Genomic DNA, 24891 nt, shown 5'->3' on the forward strand with positions numbered 1-24891 from the left:
CTTTACTCATTACATTTAGGTTCTCCCAAGTTTCCTATCTCCAGATTTTTTCTTCCTTCTTCTCGCTATATGCTATGTAAAATCTACCAAGCTGGTGGCTTGGTAGCCACCTGTACATGACGACTACCTGTACTTCACTACCCCATACATGACGATGTTCCCAAGCCTTCTCCCTAACTCAGAATTTTCTTCTGAGTTGCTGATCTGCATTTCAAGCATTTGAATGCCCAGTAGCATGAAAAACTAAAAATGTGCCTAAATAAAGCTTATAATTTCTACCCTCATTTCCCTTAAAATTCTATCTAGTCCTTTATTCTTTACTTCATTTAATTGGAACACCAGCCATTCATTTGCTCAATTCTAAGAGCTGGACAGTACTTCTCTTTGAGCTGCACAGTCCTGGCATTGAAACTACTGGTAGCAGAGCCCTTTTCTTAGGACTTACATGCACTTTATGATGGCACTGTTGTGACTATTATCACTGCTTAACAAACATTTTAAAACCAAGTGACAAAAAGCAACATTGTATTATGGCCATCTATTCTTTGGATTGGGAATCTGGAAAGAGGACAGTAAAGACTGTTTGTCTGTCCTTCATGGTATGTATGGCTTCAGGAAGATTCAGAGGCTGGGGATAACTTAATAGCCCTGTGCTGGCACCATCACGAGGCATCTTCATTCACACTGTAGCTATCTTTGGAAAGCATAATCCGCAACAAATATCACACTTTTATGAATCTTTACATACCTGTGGCATTTGTCACATTGAAATTGTTACAGAAATTTACACTCATCACAAATTTTAAATTATGGCAATTATTGGAGCCATTGCCAGGTCTTGTCAATTGATGCATTCATTTAAAAAATACATATATATTATACAGTTTGAAAAATATTTTGATAAATATTTTTTACTTTTTTTTTTTTTTTTTTTTTTTGAGACAGACTCTCACTCTGTTGTCCAGGCTGGAGTGCAGGGGCGTGGTCTCAGCTCACTGCAAACTCCACCTGGAGGATTCAAATGATTCTCCTGCCTCAGTCTCCCAAGTTGCTGAGATTACAGGCACCCGCCACCAGGCCCGGCTAATTTTGGTATTTTTAGTAGAGACAGGGTGTTGCCATATTGTCCAGTCTTAAACTCCTGACCTCAAGTGATCCACCAGCCTCGGCCTCCCAAAGTGCTTGGATTACAGGTATGAGCCACCATTCCTGGTTGGTAAATGTATTTTTGATGTGTTCATTGTAATCTTATGTAGGTTTTTTTTCTTTGTACTTAAAAACATTGTTTTTAGAAAGATTCCTCAGATAGCCAATGGAATTTAGGCACAATAAAATGTTAATTCTCAGTGTTACTTGAATGAGTGAATAAATGAATAGCAGAAATAAAATATTGCCATTTAAGTGGTAATTTCTAGTTAGGTAAATTTTTAAAACGCAGATCACTGCACTTCCCAAGAATGCTGAACAAAATGGTGATACTCTTTTGGGCTAAAAATGCATTTTATTTTGTCTGTTTGGGTTCATATTTCATTAGTGTTTAGGAAATCAGTAAGTATAATTAGGTAATAATTAAGCAATAATTAAAACAATATATTATGGTTTCTGTATTATAACACTCTGAGCAGGTCTGATTCCATGCATCGAAGCAAAATAAACAAACAAATGAACCTAGAGAATGCTCCTTTAGTCCTGCCTTTCCCATATGAGTTCTATAAAATGCTGGTTCTCTTATATATGAAAATAAAAGGAAAGAAGGAAGGAAGGGAAGGAGAGAGGAAAGAAAGGAAAAGAAAAATGTTGGGGTGTTTGCTGGTCAAATTAGATGGAGAAATACATGATTCAACCAAGCATAAAATATTTCTTTGTAACTGGACATTCATGTTGATGGTGGGTGTCTGAGAAGAGAGAAGACAGAGCACAGTGTTTTCCAAGCCTTCCTTCTCCTGAGCATCACATTTTATGGAAAGACTGGTCCAGTCCAGTTTCCTCATGATGCGCCTACAGAAACCAAGGTCCAGAAAGGCAAATGACATGCCCAAGGACAATCAGCTGTGAAGAGCAGGGCCAAAACTGGAATCTGTCTCCTGGTTTCCAGTCAAAAGCTGTTTCCACTTTCCCACCATGCCAAATAATTAACAGTGCAGGTGCCTCCTTGCATAGAACAGAGTAATATCGATAAATCAACAATGTCCATATGTCAGTTGCAGACTGATTGCTGGAATAAGTAATCTGAACGGGCAAGAATGATGAGACAGAAGTAATCCTTCGTAGTTTTTCTGCCCAAGTAAGAGCTACTGGCTGACATATCTTAGGTATGTAGCCTCTCTTTGAGCAACATCTTCTTTTTTCCTTCCTCTATTCCTGAGATCCCTATAGGATTTGTGGTGGGATGAGATTTGGGGGCTTCAAGCATGTCACTTGGCAAGATGCAGAGCAGACAGCCAGTTATATGGCTGCACAGAAAGCGAGCAGTGGTAATGAGTTTCTCCTCTGCCTTCTGAGAAGTCAAAGATGAGAATATGACCTGAACAGCTGACTTGGAGTACCATCCTGCAAGATTCATTACCTTTAGGTGTGAAGTGTTGCTTTGTTTTGTTTTTCATTCACATCTACAGATTGCAAAGATTTTCTTCTCCTTTCTCCTCTTGAAATAATCACTTCTGTCCAGGTGCGGTGGTTCACACCTATAATCCCAGCACTTTGGGAGGCTGGGGTGGGCGGATCACTTGAGGTCAGGAGGGAGACCAGGCTGGACAACATCGTGAAACCCCATATCTACTAAAAATAATACAAAAATTAGCTACATGTGGTGGCATGTGCCTGTAATCCCAGCTACTCAGGAGACTGAGGCAGGAGAAACGCTTGAATCCAGGAGGTGGAGGTTTCAGTGAGCCAAGATCACGCCACTGCACTCCAGCCTGGGCGACAGAGCGAGATTGCCTCAAGGAAGAGAAAAAAAAAGAGAGAAAAGAAAAAGAAATACCAATTTTAACATAGTAAAGCACAGAAGAAACCTATGGGATTGTTAATTTGACTTGTGGACAGTCTGTATATTTTAAAAATTGCACATCCTGACATCCCGAGGGCAGCCTCCTTCCCTTCTTTTTTTTTTTTTTTTTTTTTTTTGAGACAGAGTTTTACTCAGTCACCCAGGCTGGAGTGCAATCTTTGCTCAATGCAACCTCAGCCTGCTGGATTCAAGCGATTCTCCTGCCTCAGCCTACCGGGGTAGCTGAGGTTACAGGCACCCTCCATCATGCCCAACTAATTTTTCTTTTTTTTGAGACGGTGTCTCCCTCTGTCACCCAGGCTGGAGTGCAGTGGTGCAGTCTCGGCTAACTACAAGCTCCACCTCCCGGGTTCACGCCATTCTCCTGCCTCAGGCTCCCAAGTAACTAGGATTACAGGTGCCCGCCACTACGCCTGGCTAATTTTTTGTAATTTTAGTCGAGAAGGGGTTTCACCATGTTGGCCAGTCTGATCTTGAACTCCTGACAGGTGATCCACCCGTCTTGGCCTCCCAAAGTGCTGGGATTACAGGCGTGAGCCACCCCGCTGGCCCCTTTTCTTCTATACCCCCTGAATCTAACTTATGCATAGCTAGTAAGAGCTTAAGAACTGAGAACTAGCTAAAGAAAATGAGGCTTCTAGGTAAGGTACAAAAGAGGATCAAAGATTCAGAGGCCATGAGAGAAGAAGAGAAACAGGTGGTCCAACAGAGAATCTCCACAGCCCTGAGACAGTGGAGGCAGCCAAGAGTAAGGGAAATAGGGTGGAGGGTCAAGGGAGGGAGCTGAAGAAAGGTGGCATGCAGACTGTTTGAGGCCTACGTGTACACACTTGAATGACTAACAAAATAGGCCATTTGGGTTACGAATTGCATCGCCCCTTCCTTCCAATTATGAAGCACAGTGTTAGAATGACGGTATCTTGTCAAGGAAATGGTATGACAGTTTTCAGATACTGCAGTCATCTCATTCAATCTGTTCCATTCTTTGCTTCTACTGCAGCCACTTTTCTTCAAACTTTAATAGTAAAGGAGTATGTGATTGGACTGCAAGGTAATTGTCAAGGGACTCTTAGCAATTCTCCTCAGAGATAATACAAAATAGTCGACCATATCCCAACAGAAATACCAATTTTGAAAAAGATGTGTGGAGAGGAGGATAGTGAGACAATTTGAAAAATAAGCTAAATTAACTGACAAGTTTCCTGGCCCCAAAGAAAAGGAAGAAAAAAAAATACACACACACACACACACACACACACACACACACACACACACACACACACACTCCCCATCTAAAAAGAACATAATCCCTAAATGTGAAAGCCATCCAGCCCACACTGCCGGGGTGAAGGGGAAACATATTAGCAAAAACAATAAAGAAAACGATTCTGAAGTGCTGACTGTTCCATAAAGTAAGTGAAAGCAGAAAGCAATTCAGGTATAATTTTCTTGAACAGGAAACAACAGCCAAATTTTTATTCAGAGATAATCCGGTCTCTACGAATTCCTTCTTTCACAAAATCTTCTTTTCCCCACCTTTTAAAATGGGTGACTGGGAACTATCCTTCTGGAGAAACTCAGCAAGATTTTTCGTTTTGCCTTTTTACAAAGGAAGTCAGCTAGCTCAGAAACCGCCCCGTCACTGACGAGGAGGCAAAGGACTCCCGGCGGCCAGGCCCTGCAGCTGCATTGGTGGGTCTCCATTTAGTTTGTCCTTCAAAGTCCGGAGAATGATTATTCCATAATTCTCTCACCTGATTAATTCTTAACTATGAACATAATTACACTCTCCAGAAGGTAAATCGGTCTTATAAATCAGTCGTCGCTGACAGTTCAGTATGCGCAGCGCGAACGCCCGGGGTTGGGGAGCTGAGCTGAGGGTGGGTGTTCGCCAAGTCGCCGGTCCCCTGCGCCCCCGCCCGCCGGTCCCTTCTCCGACCCGAGACCCCCGCCCGCCGCAGCCCGACTCTGGGGCGTTCGGGAGGCGGGCCTGAGGTTTGCCTAGGACTCGAGTTCTTTTCAAAGGAAGGCGAGAGGGAGATGGGGAGAAGGAGACTTGGCGATTTCTCTATTAAAGTCGCGCTGAACTCTAGCCTTCTGGCAAGCCGCGGCAAGCCGCCAATTTGAAGTGTGTGAGCTTTAATCTGCTCCTGGCCTGATGGGCTCCCGTGTCCACAGGGAGCTGGGAGGCATCCATTACGCCGGACCAAGGAGATGGAGCGTCTAGGAAATATGTTAATGCCGGAGCCCTCCCCGCCGGCCCGCCCCTGCCCTTGCCAGTCTGACAGCCTCGGAGAAAGTGACATTTCGGGAGAGTGTCACTCCTAGCAGGGCTCCCAAAATTCACTCCTATTCATTGCATTAAACATATGTTTTAAGACTTCAGTGATCCATTCATTTGTTTAAAATGTGAGGTTCTTTTTGTTTTGTTTGTATTTGTAAGTCCAGGATGGGTGGGTTTTGTGCACAGAAAAACCCACTTAACTTCGTAAACAATGGCTTCTAAATTAACACATGAAATATTAAAGTTATACATTTTAAAATTAGCTTTTCTTAAACATCTGATTTCTACATATAAATCTTCTATTCAAAGTATAGCACATTCAGCAACAATTTTTTAGGAAGGCTGGCTAATATTTGGTCCTATTTAAAAACTTTTTTTAAACCTCTTCAAACATTTTAAACCGAATTTATCAATTGAGTATATCCTATTGCCTATTTAAGTTTCTCAACTATCTGATGGACAAACTTTCCTAGCTACTTTAGTATAATAGCTTTTACAAATTAATTACATAGCATGGTGAACCCCCAATTCTATCAAATGTCCAAACTGAAAGTACAGTTGGTAACATGTGAACTAAAATGACAAGTATGAATCAATTACCCAATTAACACGTTTAACTGGAATGACAGATTTACCTGTTATTCTAATAGGTCCAATTCTCTTCCATACCATGATACTTAAAGTATAAAATATACTCATATTTCTTAATAATAAAATATCGATATTACATATTTGATTTCCTTAAATATTTCTACACTTATTTCTAAATCTTCCTCAAGCTAACAAAACATCTTTTTCGTTAAGAAAACTAAATATAGTTTGGTGATTGTCTTTCTAAAACGATGGCGTCAGCTTGCTGAGATTTCTTAAATAACGAAAGGATAACAGTCATACTTAATGGTCTGCAATCCTGATAGGAAATAAGGAGTGCTATTTATAGTAGCTATAGCAATAATTCCAAAATCTAAAGAAGATGGCACATAGCCCACATCCTTTGGTCTTGAATCATAGCATTACCTAATTTTCAAATTAGTTTAGTTTGCATTTACATTCAAACTGACTATAATACTCAAGTGAATACTTTCATATATTTTACTTCTAAGTTATGTATGCCTTCCAGTTGTTTAAAAGTTTAGCCTAAAGCTACCTCCTTACATATTTTAAGTTTGGCCTAAAGGCTTCTCCATACATAGTGAACTGTAACCTAAGTGGAGATGTAAGCAGACTGATACCTACTCTTTTGTCAATCACTGAGTTTCATCCAGTCAAAGGTGGCTAACAGTTCAAGCCCATATTCAAATAAGGCAAATGTCTAGGTGTGCCAAATCTGTTTCTATATCTCACTGCCATTTTCTGTACCTAACTTTCCTTTTTACTGTTAAAAAATGTTTTTTCTACCACGTGGTAGCGCCAGAGTCTCTCTGAACCTATTCTAGTTCTGGAGCTGTCTGATATGGGAATTGTTCTCTGCTCCATTAAACTATTAAACTTAATTTGTCCAAGTTTTTTCTTTTAATGCAGTCTAAACCTATAGTTTTTAAAAGACATTTTAAAAAGGCTTTTTAAAAAAATTATAAAGAACTTCAAACATACACAAAATAAACAACATATTATAATGAAACCCTGATTTCTCCATGTGTCAATCACTGTGTTCCAATAACCATGGTGAATCCTGCCCCATTCATACATTTATCCACTTTCCCCTGCGCTGCTTTATTAGGAAGCAAATCTTAAGTACTTTATCCTTTTATCTGCAAATGAATAATGAGGATTGCTTTTTAACACAATCAGTTACCATCACCACACCTAAGAAAACTGACAAATTTAATATTATAAGATATCCAGTGTTGAAATTTCTGATTCTTTCATAAATGTGAGAAAATTTGTTGTACAGTTTATGTGAATCAAGATCTGGACAAAAAAATCCACACCTTGAAATGGTTGATGTTTTTTAAAATCTCTTCTAATCTGTAAGAACCTCGTCTAACCACTTTTTCTTGAATTTGTTTATTGAAGAAATTAACGGTTTGTTCCGTAGTTTCCCTCATTCTGGATTTTGCTGATTGAATCACATTGGGGTAGATTTACATATTCTTCATTCTCTATCTTCTACAAATTACAGTTTTCATAAGACGACTTTATAAATATTGTATCCATCCAAATAGAAGTGCATAATGCCTACCTCTTTGTTCCTCTCTCTGTTCCCCTCTCTCTCTCTCAATTTCTATGTTACTAGAAACCACAAATGACCAGTGCCTAGATCCATTAATTCTTCTGTGAAAAAAATTACTCCTCATCCACTATTTGGTTACCTAGTGGTATAGTTTGCATAAGAAAACAAGATAAGCCTTTAAATTGTTACTTTATTTACCAATTTTCAAACTATTGACTCAGTATAGTAACATCCTCCAATGATGATCAATTAATTTTGTGTTTGCTTTTTCAATATGAATAAATGAATTTAAAAATAAAAGACCTGCACGCTGGGCCGGACACACAGGACATGCTTCCGGCAGAGCTGGCTGTGATGCATGTTCTGTTCCATTCAGCATGTGTGTGTGTGCAGGACCTGGCTCGCTTCGCGCTGAGATGGCTGAGCAGTCAGACAAGGGCATAAAATACTACACCCTGGGAGAGATTAAGAAGCACAATCACAGCAAAAGCACCAGGGTGATCTTGCACCACAAGGTATGTGATATGACCAGACTTCTTCATGAGCATTTCTGTGGGGAAGAAGTCTTCAGGGAACAAACTGTAGGTGATGCTCCTGAAAACTCAGGATATCATGCACTCTACAGATGCTAGAGAATTGTGTAAAGCATGTATCATTGGGGGGCTTTATCCAGATGACAGATCAATCACAAATCTTTCAGAAATTCTTTTTACTACTGTTGATTCTCACGCTAGTTAGTGGACCAATTGGGTGATCCTGACCATCTCAGCACTCACCGTAGCCCTGAGATATCACCTCTACATGGCCATATCTCAGAAGCCCATGAAAGAAAAGACTGCTTTGGACAAAGGAGAAAAAAAGCCAATGTTAACTACTTCGACCGAGAGAAAACTTTACCTGAAATAATAATTTTAATATGTCTGTTTCCCTTTCCTCTTACATTAAAAACAAAAGAAAAAGAACTGTTTTATTCTTTCCACTCTTGAATAAGTGTGCCTTCTTACTCATCAACTTTATTTTGATCTTTCTTCACTACGTAATTTACTTATCATAAGTATGATCTTTTAAAAATATATCTGGCTTTAAAAATACACAAAATACGTAAAAATGAAAGAGGTACATAGCCCTGCTTTCAGGTGGCTTGTTCTCCAGTGAAAAGTCATAACTTCAAGTTTGTGCAGCCCATCGTTCTATGCTTCCAAAGTCCTGATTTTAGGAGATGGTTAACAGGAAGACATCGAGGGAAATAACCTTTATGAAACTTTCATATCTTGTGCTGTAGAAAATTTTTAGAAATATATTTAAGATTGTTGTGTTTGGGTAAATAAATGACAATTTCATTGGTGATTGTTATGTGTCAGCATTGGCTCAAAGTATTTTAATTGTATTACACATATTAACTCATTTAGTTCTTATATTGCTGTATCATCCCCATCTTACGGATAAAGATACTGAGGCACAGTGTAGTTAAATAATATGACCACTTTCATCTACTGTATAAGTAGAGAAGTTGAGCTTAAGATTCAGAGACTGAGCCCATAACAACATGTTTTGCTATTGAAACTTACTTCGGTGTAGAAATTTCAAAAATGAAGTAATTCATCTATATTTTGAATAGCAAGGAACTTAAATCCCTGCACAGCTTTGAAAAAACAAATAAAGCAATTCACACAGACCAAGTACCAGACCAATCAAAGAAATTATTTCTAGCAAAAGAGAAAATATGAGATTATTTAGACATAAAATATGGAACTTTGACTTTCGAAGGTACAGAACTAAAACATTAAGAACTTTCTGAACGCAAAGACATTTGGAAACCAGCAAGGTAGGGTGGAAAGTTCAGTCAGAATCAAACATACCTAGATACAAATCCAGCCTTAACCACTTACTAGCAATGCATCCTTGGCTCTTACTAACAACCCCAAACCTGTTTTCTTTCCCTGTAAAATGAGAAACACAATAATCTTAAATCTTAATATCAATCTCTTCAGTTATTTAGTAAATTGCTAAATGGCTTCCTATAGGCATTCAATGAATGCTCATTTCTGATTCTTTAACTTATTCAGTGTTTTAATATTTCATTTTACATATTTTTCAGTTAACCACTTTTTTAAAACTCTTCTGTGTAAAATTAAATGAACTTGAATGAGTCCCTGGATGTAAGCTTTGCTTCTTTTAACCAAAGAATAATTATTTTTGTCATCTTAACCTGGGCTAATTCTTTCAATTTCTGCTGAATCTCCTAGGAAATAGGTAGGGGAAAAATACTAGGCAATATAACTTTCATTAGATGACAATTTGGTGTGACTATAGGGAGTACTGAGCAAAGGGGGAAAACTAATTGTATAGAGAAGTCTAATTCAGAGAAAAGAGGCCTGTTTCGAGTCCCTTCATCAAAATTATGCAGTGATACAAGAAGAAACTTCCATGTTTCAAAGCAGAAAAAATGGAAATGTAAGTTTTGACACAGTCAATAACAGAGTTACCAAATTCACTGGCCAGTGGTACACATGTGCAATTTATATTTCTTAAATCACATACACATTGCTATCATTGGTGGATGTATCTGTCCCTCCAAAATTCCTGTGTTGGAACCTGATATCCAATGTGATAGTATGAAGAGATGGGGCCTTTGGGGAAGTGATAGAGTCATGATGGCTTCGTCCTCCTATATGGATTAGTGCTCTTATAACAGAGGTTGAAGAGCGCACTCCCCACCCTGCTCCTTTACCCACACCTTCCACCATATAAGGATGCAGCAAGAGGAGCCATCCAGAAGCAGAGAGCAGCCTTCACCAGACACTGAATCTACTGGCAGCTTGATCTTGGACTTCCCAGCCTCCAGAACTGTGATAAATAAATTTATATTGCTAACAAATTATCCACTCTTAGTGTTTTGTTTTAGCAGCATGAATGGGCTGAGATACACTGAGACGCACACATACATGGCATACTCATTTGCAGTGCTCTATCCTCTAAGTAATGGCTAGTATTAGAATGTTGACCCTTTGCTCCCTGTGCTAGTCCTATGCACTTACCATGGGCCACTGGTAGCAATAGCAGTCCTTAATGCATTTTCAAGCCAAACATGGCAAGTCCTTAATGCACTTTCAAGCCAAAAATCCAGAATATATGAACATTGGGCATGAAATAGTAGGATGAGACCAGGATGGACACTGTGCCTACTGAAGATAATAATAAGGATTTGCTCAAAACACTCAGGTGCAAGAAATGACACATCTTCTCTATTAAAAAAATAAATCAAACTTTGTGTGACTCTATGCTTCCTGTTGCTCAGTTACAAGATACTTAATTCCTGCCAGAAAGCTTGAAGAGAAGGTTTTTATTCTGAAGTCCAGGGTTTCTACTGAGATTCCAATTGTCCATGTCAATAATGACAATAGTCAATTTAGATGAAGGAGACTCTACTCCTTATTTGTCTAGTTTGGGCTGAGGAGATTTGTCATTATTCATTCATTTAATGGATATTTACGGAGCACATACGATGTGCTAGGCACCATCTTGGAGATGAGTATTTAATAAAACAGACAAAAATCTCTTCTCCCATAGAGATTGTCTTTATTCTCTATTTCCCTCTGTTCCCCCCACCCCAACCCTGCACCTCTAGAAATTAAGTAAAGAATAATCAATGCTAAGGGGAGGTAGTGAAGCAGGGAAGACACACAGAATCAGAGTGAGAGGTTGACATTTTAGAATGAATGACCAGGGAAGGCCTCACATAGCAGGTAAATAAGACTGAAGGAAGTCAGGGAATTAGCCATGTGGCTCTAGGGGAAGAGCAGCCTGTACAGAAGAAGCATAGAGCTTGAAGGCTATGAAGAGGGAGCAAGCCTGACTGTCAAGTACTTGGGAGGCTGGTGTGGCTGAAGGGAGTGAAAGAGGGGAAAAGTGATAGGAGGTAAAATCGGATTTTAAAAGCATTGGATAAGAGAGAGTCATGCAGTCTCTAGGCAGGGACCCTTAAGGTTCTGGAATGAAAGTGGGATGTAAGTCTCAGTCACCCACTCACTCTCCACCCCCAACAGTCTCCCCATTCCAGCAGTTCTGCCTGAAGCTCTCCTTCTTTCTCATGGGTCAGCTTCTCCACTCAAAGTACCTAGTCCATTCTTGCTCCCACAGGGAAGGCAGGGCTCAATCTCAGTTAATCAGGCTAGAACCCTAAAGAAATCCTCTGTGAAGTGCCAGATTCCTCTGTTTTCTGCATGAAGGGAAAGGGCCATTTAAAATGGCCCAAAGCAAAGAAGATTAGATACCCAGACCTAATCCCAAAGGAAAAGGAAGGGGAGGTAAACATTACTCTCTGTGGAAGTGAGCACACAGAAATCAGCATCTCACCAAATTTTTCTAGGGCCCCGGGTACACGGCGGACTCTGAGGACAGTGTCTGCTATACAGAACGTCACTGACCATGGCCTATGGTAACTACTGATTTACTCTCTATGTCACCATCTTTGAACTGTCAACTCTATGGGGGAAAAGACTGAGCTTTATTTAATTTTCCATCTCTCACTACTGAGACATAACTTGCAAGGTCAGTGCTCACCAAATGGTTGTTAAATAAGTGAAATAAATGAATGACAGGAATAATCAATAAATATTCATGTGCTTTGTAAAAGAACTGATTGCTCATGAAAGCCAATGCAAAAGAGAAGGCAGCCTGATATGGCACAGCCCAGCTTGAATGACCACCTCCAAAGTATCATAAGGGGTACTGTGTCAGAAACTACTGGTTGTTCCCCAGTATCCATTTTCTTCTTCTTATAAAGTCATATAATTTTTAGCAGGGCCCAGGAACACTCAGAAAAAAAAAGTATTCTCAGCATCCCTGGCATCTTAGTGTGGCCTGTGGCCATGTTCTGGCCAAAAGGATATTTGGATGGATGTGAAAAGTATGTGTGTCCTTCAAGTAAGGAAAGTGTAGCACTTCACAGTGGTTGGGATGAGGATATGCCATGAGCCACTTTGGACCATGCTGAATGAATAGTACCCTATGGCTGACAAAGCAAAGGGAGAGGAGACTGTATCTCTAATACAGTGAAGTCTTTAAACCAGCATTGGACTTCTTATGCCTAGACTGTAAATAATCATTATTATGTTGGATCTCAATTACAGAAAGTGAGTCCATATCCTTATGAACATTGATGATTATTCAGTTTCCTACTTCATTAAGATTGAACCCCCAAGCAGAGCTTCTTGCTAAGGTAAGCTGAAAATAAACATTGAGAAAGTTTAAAAGAATTTTAAAGCCATCAAAATGAATAATGATTTAGAAGAGATTCTGATGCTTTCGTCCTTAATTTGCCACAAGAGAACTGGAAAAATATAAACTCTGAGTTCTGTCTCATATGAATTAAAATACACTACCGATTATACATTCTGCAATTCTTCTTCAATTTGGCAAGATTTGTTGAGTTCATAAAAAGCAATGTCCATTTCCCCACTCTACCTCCTATTTGCTTTTATTAAACAGGCCTGTGGATTTGTGTTGACACAGCAAACAAAGGCAAGGTCAAACATTATGTGGTAAACTTAATCAGTATGAAAAACCAGGATAACTCTGAGTCTGGTAGATTCCATAGTCTAAATATTTTTCCCAATTTATTTCTCCTCTGCCACCCCACTGCCAGTGCCTCTTAGTTTCCTTAAAGTAAATTTATTGCCTCTAATCCCAGCTCCTTCCAATTAAGCCATTGAAAATCAGAGTGCTTTTTACAAAATGGAAACCTGACGATATACTTTTGCTGCTCAAACATATTCTAAAGATCCCTAAAATCTTCAAGATAGGGCTCCAAATCCAGAAAGAACAGACTTTTGTGATCTGGTCTCTGTCCCCTCATCTCCTACCCTATTGATATACTCAGTATTCCACAAATTTCTTACCGTTATTTCCATCTTCATGTTTTTATGTGTGCTCTTCCAATTGACATGAGCAGTATCTCTCCCAGTATGTCTTATGATAATTTCCTATTCTTCATCCCCTTTAAAATGTTTCTCAGATTTTCCCATGGTAATCATTCTTCTAGCCTGCTCTCAATGCATCCTCTCAATACCTATGCAATGGAATTTAAACCGTACTGTTTGTTTCCTCTTCACTAGCTTTTACTTGCTCTTGAGGGAAAGTGTCATGGGTCTATATCTCTCCATCTCTGGCATCTCGCATCCTTCCTGCCATAGAGTAGCCACTAGGTAAATGCCAGATAAATGAATGAAACCTAATTATACAACCTTTTCCCCATCTCAAAAATATCTTCCATTTTTCAAGTTTGTATTTTGACTTGAAATATGTGGAAAATTGACTCAACTCTCCCTTTTAACTCAACACTGTTAAGTCAAACCAGGACAGTTCCAGAAAGGACAGAAGGCATCTACAAAGGGTCCCTGCCAACACTGATCACTTAACCAACTGAGAAGGGTGCCTGTTTGAAGGCAGAGCCATTGCCTTTACTATTACAGAAACCCAAATTGGAACAGAAGGATTTATGTGAGCTCAGAATTCATAATAATGACTGTTAATAACGCAGCAGAGGAATACAATCAAAATTGTCATAGTTACATGCAAAATAACAACTTTAATTGGCAAAATTAAACTTCTAATAGCCAAAGCTCTAGCAAGGTGGCTGAACTCCTTTTGGAGCCAAAGTGACTTGGATAATAGAAACTACATCTGATGTATTTTAAGGTCTTCTGTTACCATATGTGCTCCACTCGCTGTGACAGATGGGTATTGATATTTTTTTCTCAACTGCACAAAAGCTAGCTGAAGCATATGCAAAACTCTTAATGGCATTAAAGTTTTGCCAATTAAAAACATGTTCAAGCATTTGATACAGTACTTGATACCATGTTTTGCAAGTTCCATTCTGAATTTTAAATCATGATTTTTATTACATTGTTTGTCAAGCTAGTGTGACTAAAACAATTATCACATGGGTCATTTTTTAGCCATTTTACCATTTTGGCACCTGTCAGAATTAATGATGAAAAAGTAGTAGAGTCACTAAAGAGTTACAGAAAAAATAAAATATTGTTACAAATAATGTATATGAAAAGCAACCATGTTGCATGTTTTCAATGTGTCTCATATATTACTAGAGGTAAGCAGATTTGAGGGGGATACAACTACACCATTAACATAAAGGTAGCTCTCTCAACTGATTATTCAAAGTTATTTCTCTCTTCCAAGTAACCACAAAATTCAGAGCAATTTCTATTGGATGAAATGATTTTAAGACATTGAAGTTTTCTATATTGTCTTAGTTAATCAGTTTCTGTTTTCTGTTTGTTTGTTTCATATCAGCATTTTAAGGGACTTTTAATTTGCTCCCTGCTCCTTCAGCTGGGCTGTAGATATAGTTCTCTCTCTGGATGTTTGAGATCTTGAGAAAGACATTTTACCTTTTGATCATACTGTTTTTGCAGTATCTATGAGTATGTATTTATATGAGTCAGTGGACTTTCTCCTAAAGATAGTGGAAACTTTCAAATGGGTACACTTGCTTATGTCAATATGGGTGCTTGTGTTTTTGTTAATTGATTTCATAAACTTCCCTTTACCAATCTGCTACCTCTTTTGTAATGAAGTCAAGCAGATACTAGTAGAAAGGAGGTAAAGGAGAGGAAAAACAAATCAATAAGGAAGTTTCAAAATGAGTTAGTATTAGATTGATTTTAAATTCCTCCAGAATCAATCAGGTACACTTATTGAAGAGATGCTTGGAGTTAATTCAGTTAAGGAAACATGATACCCCAAAGAGGTTACATCCATAGTTGCCTCAGAAACAACGGACAGACTCCAGGATTAGAACTGCCTACTGATTCCTATAGTGGAAATAGTGCCTTTTTTCACTACAGTACAGGACACTACACAGCACTGCCTGATGGACACTGCTATTCTGCCTTCCAAATGGCACAATCGCTTTCTGGATCTATACAATGCCTATCTGTTACCTGGGGGCAGATAATCCTGATGATAGGACCCAAAAGCCATCTAAATCCAACAACAACAACTATAAGAAGGGGGCATAAAAGTATCTGGTTAAAAAAAGATTGAACTTTCCAGACTGGGACGTCACACTGTTCTCTGAGTAGGTTTGGTGATGTTTAACATTTGTTAGGGGGAACAAGTGGCTACCCTCCAAAATCCGTTTACTGCAATGATTAGACATGAGCAGAACAAGAGAGGGAAAAGGGGAACAAAGTTTCGTGTTCTCCAGTCTCGTACCAGTTTTGCAGGCAATGTAGACTCAGTACCTCACTCTCTGCTCCACGATGCACATCACTGAGTTGGTAAGCTAGAGTTTTTATAAAGATCAAGAGAAATTTTCATTTCATTCTAGCCATGGAAATGCCGCCAAAATCTGAAAGCCTGAACTCTGCAGGAATGAGAGAACAGTTGGCTTCTGCATCTGAAATAGACTCTGGCAATGGTGTGAGCATGTAGCTAGGTCGCATTTTGCAAAATAGAAGCCATTATCTTTAGCATATCAACCAGACAGAATTAAATTGTAATTACATGGAGACATCCAAAAGCAAGCTATTTTGTCTTCAGTTAAATTCAAAGAAGTGTAATCGAGATTACCAATTTGAAAAGAAGTTTAGACAGGCAATAAATGTGGCTAGAAGAAACATGGAATTAGAAATTTAAAAACCACAGTCTGAATTTTAAAGACTGGTAAATAATATTTCGGAAACCCAAGTAATGCGCTATATCAAATTTTTACATCCCTAGATTACGGAAAAGAGATGTGAATTTTCTGCAAGTTTCACTGATTTGTTAACCAACTTCTTTCCTTATCACAGAGTTTCATTTGCTTTTTAAGAAGTAAATATGAAGATACTCATATTCCTAAAATGTTGTAAAGAGTCATATACTGTTAGAAAATCGCTTACCCAAAGAAACAGATTAATGCCACTTTACTCTGCAGTCCTCTTTAATATGGGAATTAGGCCTCTGCTGTGGGAGAAAAATATTTTTAGAATAGATAAAAATCGGGTCAGTTACTGAGGAGACTGAAAAAAATAGCCTGTATCTATTTAAGATGGCCAAGAAAAAAAGGTAAAGAAAAGTTCACCCACGAGCACATTTCCCAATAATCAAATCATTCCTGAGGGAAACTTCAGTGGTTTTCTGTTTCACAACCACTTGATTAGATTCTGATCAAAGGAGCTAATAGCTAGTTAACTTTTAAATCTTAGTTTAAAATTATGACCCACCAGACTTGAAAGTAAACTGCAAATTAGGGATTTTTGTTTTGTTTTGTTGTGTTTTGTTTCCACCTCTTTCAGCAATCTGATGAAGTGGTCGTTCTGGCCAAGCTAAAAGGGGAATCAGCAATTCCCCTTCAGAGAAGCCCTTTTTCTCCTTTCAGTGCTGAAGATGAGCAGCCTGGCTTCTTCCCAAGGTGCGTTGCAACAATAAAATATGGTGGCAAAGGCATTTTCATGAAGATTCTTTACGAAGTCCAGTTAAATATGTGTAACATACATACATGAATATAAACTAGTTAGTCGAGACACAGAAACTAAATTCACCTTGAAAAACAAATGAAATCAGGTAATATGAAATATGAAAGATTCCAGAGTAATTCTAGAGTAATTTTAAATGCCGTGTTATTCATTGTATGGCTAATATGAACTTCATATCCAGAAGAAATTGGGGTCTAATGATTTCCATACATATTTATTTTTGTAAATGTCACAAATACGGCAATGGACAGAGCAATGTCTGAACAATGTGCTGACATTTTCTCCTAGTTCAGGTGCCTCTCAGCATCCTCCACTTTAGTAGCCTCTGTCCAGAGCCTTTTAAATCCAACTGTACAAATGAAGAATTTGAATATGTTATTTCTATCAAAGAGCTTGAAATCTAAGAACAAATACCTCCCTTTCTGCCACTTAGGTTACACAGAGACATATACTTGGCAACACTTTGATAGATCCAGGCACCGTTTTCCTTACAGATAAATAACCCTAACCTCCCCTTGACTAACCTTTTATAATTCATGTTTTTTTTTCTTCTATTTATTCCTCAGTTTCCATTTGCACTCCATAGCAAATCCAAGTTACTAAATGCAGCCAGAAGGCCTTCCATTTATCACCTCTACCAGGTCAGTCTGAATGTGTGACAATTTATAATGCTACCTTTAACTAAACAGTGAACATTTGAAAAAGATAAGGCAGCTGCCAAAGCTGGCCATTATCCAAGATAGTGAGATAGTCAGTAGGAGAAACTTGGGTTTGAGAGTATCTTCCAGGAGCAAAATTTCCTATAAGCACCGGAAAGAAAAACCCATGAGATGTGTATGTCAGTTCACCATGACTATGTAAGCCTTTCTGAAAACAAACCAAGCAGGGAACTAAAAGCAGCCAGTTTTTTATTTTTATTTTTTGTTCATATTCGTAAGTCTATCAAATAGCTTAGCTAACAAATGCATCAACTCATCCTCTGGCTTGGGTTTGCATTACATTTGGCCTTCACAAATACTGTCCAGATGTTGGCTAAATTGTGTCTGCTTTCAACAGAAGGTCAATAAACTGAGAAAACTGGCTTTGTGTTTTCTACAAATTTATTGATCCAAATCCTAGTAATGAAATTAAACCACAGTAGGGATAACCAAGGCTTGAGATGGAGGAAAAGAGCCAAATATTTTTCTCTTGTCTACTCCAAGCATAACTATAATCTCTCCACAAATTAATTTACATTTTGGAGAGGGCCAATGGTTGTTAAGGAAGAGAAGAGGAAGAAGAAAATGATGGTGGGGAGATAAGGGTGAGAAAAGAACAAAGAGAAGGAAGTGTGAGAGGCCAATAAAAGGATGAGATGCAAGGTAAAACTAGAACAGGCTAAATAATAGTGGCTACTCACCCTCAAAACAATTACATAGGAGTTCCACTGCTCCTCATGCCCCACTGTCGCACATGTACACACTCTATAAGGTGTAAGACTGCAATTGATGTAAGTAAAGTCCTGTATAAGTGCCTGTGTTCCATTTTCTTAACTCCTATAGAAATAATCAGGTGTTTCTCTCACCTACGATCTCAGTGCTTAGGATTCTAAAGCTTGGTCAATGAGTCAGAGAGATGTAGTATCGCAAGACATCTTTGGGCGTCATGTAATTATCATTAAAACTGTCCTGATTCTTTCAGATTACCAAGGAGTTATTCAATATATACTATCTTATTATGCCAAATGTCATCTTGCAAAGAGAAATGTACCATGATGTAATAACTAAGACACTAAGAACATCTGACTTGGCTTGAATTTGGTTTTTAAAGACTTATAAAATACATACAAAAATGGAAAAATATTCAAATTATTCACAGATAGTCATACTTTGTAATGACTTTCTTAATGTAAAATATATATGATGTAAGTTGCACCAGGCTTAAAGAGATAGTATGTGGAAAAGATGATAAAAGTGTTATTTTATATTTGATTTATTTGAAGATCAGTCTACCACAAATTTCATTATCCTGAACAGAGATTGAAACCAGAATTACATGAAGAAAACCTTTCAGCTCAACTAAAGGAGTCATAAAATGCAAGATTTTACTCATAAAAACGTCTTGAAGCCAAGAGATTGCATTCGCTCAGAATTGCTTGAAACACATGACAGCCAATTAGAAGCAGGAAAAACCCACAAACTGATAGAAATGAGAAATAGCTGTTTAAAGAGAGACCTAAGGGGAGAAAAGAAGGAATAAAACTATAATCTGGGCTTCTCTGGAGGAGAAGAAAATAACCTCAAGACCCTTAAAGGTTTCTGAAGAATAATGGTTTTTAGTGCATTTTGACAATATTGAATGATGAAGAAAATATTTGATATTATCAGTTATATTAAAGGAAAGATGACATTTTGAAAATAGTTTTATTTTAAAAACTATCAAAATACACTGTTGATGCTTAAATGGGTGAAAATAGTGAGATAATATGAATAGGTATGAAAGAAAAGGAAATGAAAAGAGCAATCAATCAATCAGATATTAGAGGATTACAGGTACCCAATACAATAAGTGAATCCAAAAATGCCTCTTCTCTTGTTTCACTGAGAAGAGAACGTCCTGATGGAGGCAATCTTAAGTACAATATCGCTTTGTATATAAAGCACACATTGAATCCAGGGAGGAAGATCAAAAATGAAAGTGGGAAGAGAATGCATCTTTACTCTGTTGAAAAAAATTATTATCCCCTCCACAAGAGAAGGAATGCCTGGTTGAAAACAACAGTAGACTAGAGGAGAGTGCAAAAAGTTTGGAGTGGTATGAGATGAAGCCTGAGATGCCAAGTAGACACAAGACCTTGCAGAGTCTTCTGGGCATATTAAGGGCATTTAATCTTAATCTCCTAAGTAAAAGGAACTCACCAAAGTGTTTTAAACGGGGAAGTGACATGACTAAATATGAATTTAAAAAGGCTTATTCTGGAAGTAGAATAGAAAGGGGTATGGGATTCTGGGAAAGAATCCAGGAACAAATGGATGGTTATGGTGGCAATGGAATGGCAATATGGAAAGTGATGGTGAAGGATTGAATAATGTAGCTTAAGTGCAGAGAAGAGTTAAGAATGTGCTTATGTTCTGAGGTAGTAAGTAGTGCCTCGTATTAAAATAGTGGACATAGAGATGAAGTGAATGTCATGGGTTTAGTTTTGGATGTGATGAGTTTAAGGAAGCTTTAAGACATCCACGAACTAATGTAGGCTGTTGGACAGACAAGTCTAGAGCTTAGAGAATGAGTTTGGGATAGATAGATAAATGTGTTCTAGATACAGAACCACAGAAATATTGACTATGGTTTTTCTTAGGATGACTCTTTTCCTTCTGTACCATAATTCAGTCACAGTCCAAAAGGATAGTAGTATTTTAGCAGTCTGCTTAGAACTGGCAGCTGCTATTACATGAAACAATCAGAAAATCCTCTAAACTGAAATAAGAATTCACCAGGATGAAATGCATCTCCATTCTGATGAATTTTAGGTTATATTGCAACTGGGAATCTATAGACCTGTGAGAAAATTTATTTTTTTGGAATCTGATATGGTACTTTATTATCTCTTTTGGGCCCAGTCTTACATGTCCTATAGCAGAAACCACTGTTTGTTGACCCAAGGATTTCTTATCCTTCTTTGTTAATAGAACCAACTTATTTCTATCTTCCGGGGAAGGAGACTCCCTCTCTACTTCTTGCTTAGTCTAAGGCAGTAATTGGCTTAATAATGCTTTTTTAAACTCCTAATATTTTTTACCATAACTAATGAAAATAAAAACCACTCAACAAGCTTATCGTTACATATTCTTAATGTATATTAATTCAAGAAACACTGTGTTCACTTTGTTCCTAGTGTGAGATAAGTGTATAGTAAGCCCCATGAGGCAGGACTGTGCTGTATTGGCCAATGGCCCTCAATAGGCACTCAGTGATTGCTACCTGAAAAGAGAATGACCAAGTGGGATTTCTGCGTAAGAAAACTGAGGCTTGTCATTCACTTTAGAAAAGAATCTGAAGGCTTCTGGAAAATATTTTCTTTCCCTTGAGAAGCAGGTACCAGTAAAAACTATCTGCATTTTATATTTCTGGACAATGCTGTGTCTGTATTGACACCAAAAACTGCTGCATTTATTAAGTTCTAGCCTGAAGATAAAGGTGACACAAGGAAGCAGAGTTAAGAGAGTCACAAAGAAGGGAGCTGGAGCCCCAGCTTGGAGTCCCATACCTGTGTAAGCTGCCCAAGTGAGATAATAAATTTCATTATTGTTCAGGTCAAGTTGAACTAGTATCCTGTTATTTGTAGCCTTAGGCATTCTATCTTACAAAGTACCATTTCTACTTGAAAATAACACACTGTTAGGCATGACTAACTTTGTGAATATGTCAGATGACATCTGGTTCATGAAACTTATCCCAAAGTTTTGGAGAGAGTATTCCAGTGTGCTTTAAACTATTAAAACCAAAGAGCCACAGTAAACTGGAAGAGATAGGAATTCTGTGTCTTATCAGACTTTTCTTTCATCATTTTTACACATATGATTTATCAAAACAGTTGAAGGAACTTTCAGGGTTTTTTTTCCTGCAAGGATTATCAGAATTAGCATCATTATTATAGTAAACCTGCATGATGTACATTATCATGATGTACACTAGTAAGATGAGGTGGTCAAGGTCCCTATAAATCAAATTATGTCACAGACCCCATCATAGAGTATATTTCTCCATTGGAAGCACAGTAATAGTATTCATCTGCCCTGCCAAGTGAAGGCAAATTTTGAGGATTGATAGACACACAAATAAAGGGGTTAGTGAAATCAATAACTATGTCCCAAGTGTCATGATTTTTATTAATTTAGAGTTAAGGAAATTATTTCCAGAATAGAAGGAGCATTAAGGTCAACCTTGATTACTATACTTGTAATCCATGGCTGTTCCTAGATGCCATCAAGCTTTCTGTATTAGCCAACATGAATTTAATGGGAAGGTGATAGAAATCACTATGTGCAACAGATTTATTTTTTAATGGACCCTGTACTCCACCCCTCTCTGTAGCCACACTCTTTGCCATATGACTTCATAATTCTTATTAAAGATACATAGTTGCTTTTCCCACTCTTTAGCTCTGGGATGGTCTTATGACTTGCTTTAGCCAAAAGAATGAGGCAGAAATTATGGTATGTCAGCTCTGAATGTAGGTCTCAAGAGAACATGTATATCTCTGCTTGCTTTCTCTGTTGGTCCTTTCCATTAAAATATGTTTGTGCTAGCCAGGTGGAGGATGAGACACATGGAACAGAGTTGAGTTGCTCCAGTCAACATCCCAGCCTAAGCTATTTTAGATCAGTCCCAGACATGTGAGTGACCATAGCCCAAATCAAGAGTCACCGAGCTGATCCATACATTTTCTTGAGCTATGCAAGCTGACATCAGCTGAACTCAACCAGGGCAATTGAATCTCAGATTCATGAACAAAATAAGTTACGATTATTACTTGGCACTGAGATGTTGGTGGTCATTTATTATAGGGCATTATTTTGCCAAAGGTTAATGATACTCCATGCTTCCCTTTGCAAGCCTTTTATGTTAGTGATGATTTCCACAATACACCATGATTATAGAATTTGTTGTTTTTGATTCTATAATGTAGTACTCTACTTGTTATGCATGGAGATCTTGAAGATCCTTCTGTTGAATCTTCTTACTGTAATAGCCCTTATCTTAGAGGTCAGTTTGTTAGAGGAGATTCTGGTAGTTGCCTTTAATTTCCAATCTCAACTCTCTCCGTACTGCATAAGGCCTACAACCTACTGATTGTGGCAAAGGTATCTCAACTCAACATGTCTGTAACTATATTCATGATTTTTTAAGTAAACTTGTTTCTTATCCCTTATTCCCTGTCTCAACAAGTGTCACTACCATCCTTGCATCCTTTGCTCAAGCCTGGAAATGAGTATCATTTGAACTCTTCATCCATCTCGAAATCTAGTTAATCATAAAATGTTATGGATCATCAAAAAACAAACAAAAACCAAAAATCTCTTTGCCTCTCTCCACATTGAATGCACTACCCTAGTCTGAATAACTTTAACCCATTTGAGTTACTACAACAGTCTCCTAACTCACTAACTAATGCAAATAGGTAATTCAGTGGAAGGATGTGGCCTCACCACTCAAAATCAAAGGCAACATTTCAGATACTAGCTCAGGAATGACAGGAACCAGAGCAGCTCTGGAGATCCAGGCAGTAGACATAGCAGTGACTTGTCTTTGGGTAGCACAATAATGATATTCATCTGCTCTGCCATTTTTACTTCTTCTTGTTACTCTATTCAAAATATGAAGCTAAGACAGAGAGTCTGACTGACTTATCTTAGGACACATGCTCACCACTGCCTAGAAGAATGCAAGGCACCTAAACTGACTATTCCACCTAAAAGGAAACTAAAACCCTATTAACAAAAGAACAAGAGACCAAATGCTGCATGACCAAACAACAATATTGCCAATTCCTCTGGTAAATCTGATTTTTCTCAAATCTTCTCATTTTGTCAGAATTTCTGTAAAACTGTGTTTATACCTTTATCACAGAAACCTGGCACTACAAGAAAGCTGCAAATGGGTGTCGCAACTTGACATCTTCCAAGATCATTTTCTAGTCTTATAAACAGTTTCTGCATGTTGACTGCAGAAAGACTCCCTCCTGCCTCAAGGTCATATGATGACTCTGTTTCCTAATGTACATCTAACCAGGACTAAGATTTTATCCAGCCTCACTTACATCCCCATAATTTTCCTAGTGAGCAGCGTTGCCTCTGTATAGCATGGATTGTTAGCTTCCCATTCTGGAATATGGAATGGAGTCTTGTTCATAAAAATCTGATAATCAGTTCTCAACATCCTACACATTCTATGCAGGTTTATGGAAACTCTTTCTGTTATAGGTAAAGAAAATGTGTTGCAAGAAATGGAAGCCCAACTCAAAAGTAGCTCAAAGGAGAATGCAGCAGATATGTGTGGATGTAAGAGTTAGAGGAAAGATTATTGTAAGAATAGATATATGATTTCTCATGGAAATGCTGAGTAATCCGAGTTCAGAAAGTGAGCATCAAGCCAGCCCGTTGGATCTCAGCAGCAAAAATGTATAAACTCATTCGTGTGCTTCACTAATATATCTCAGATGCTCCACACATGTGTGCCAATTTCATCTTCTATCAACTGAGGCAGACCTTGATGTCCCTTTCCAAATTACTTAAAGATAAATTTGGCTGGTTCAGGGTTTTTTGTTTTTTATTTCTCTTTTGTGTTTCCTTCCAAGGTGTTACACAGTCTATAGATGAACCACTTCAGGACAAGTGTCTATACCTGATTTAGTCTACCAGATGTACAGCATAGGCAGAAACACTTCACAGAGCTCTAGGAGGTGCAACTATGGTAGACACTGGTGATTGCCTTCTCAACAGCCATTTCTTTACTAACAGTCAATGTGCCCCAAACAGGAAATTTTGCTTGAACTAAGCTAATCACAGTGTACTTTGACAGTAGCTAGCTTGGGCATGTGATCCAGTTCTGCCCAATGAGATGTAAGGGGAAGTCTTCCAAGACGACTGAAGAAGATGTTCTGTGATACAAGGAGATCCTAATAAAGAATTATCTCTTTGTTCTTTAACTACATGTCGCAAAAACTGTAAGATCTACGGCCAAAAAGGGAGAAGTCTGAGGACTAAAGTGATATTTCGATCATATTGAACAGAGCTTGATTTTTGATAATGTTTCCTATTTACTGACTTAATCTACAAGTCTTCTACCAGGACACTTCTTGTTATATAAGACAATAGTCCCTATGTTTAGCTACTTTTAATTGCATATTCTATTTCTTATAGTTTAAAAATCTTGTTACAGCAGAATTTCTGTTTTCTAG

At 38.1% G+C, this 24891-nt stretch overlaps 1 long non-coding RNA gene across 1 annotated transcript; it reads left to right on the plus strand.

Moving 5' to 3' along the window:
• Positions 1 to 11834: 11834 nt before the first annotated feature.
• On the plus strand, positions 11835 to 17593 carry LOC135971947 (uncharacterized). The gene is made up of 3 exons (XR_010588378.1): positions 11835 to 11905; positions 12600 to 12688; positions 17519 to 17593. It is a non-coding gene; the product is annotated as an uncharacterized lncRNA (long non-coding RNA).
• Positions 17594 to 24891: the final 7298 nt, after the last annotated feature.

The sequence above is a fragment of the Macaca fascicularis genome, chromosome 7 (genome assembly GCF_037993035.2).
Source record: "Macaca fascicularis isolate 582-1 chromosome 7, T2T-MFA8v1.1".
Lineage (NCBI taxonomy): Eukaryota > Metazoa > Chordata > Mammalia > Primates > Cercopithecidae > Macaca > Macaca fascicularis.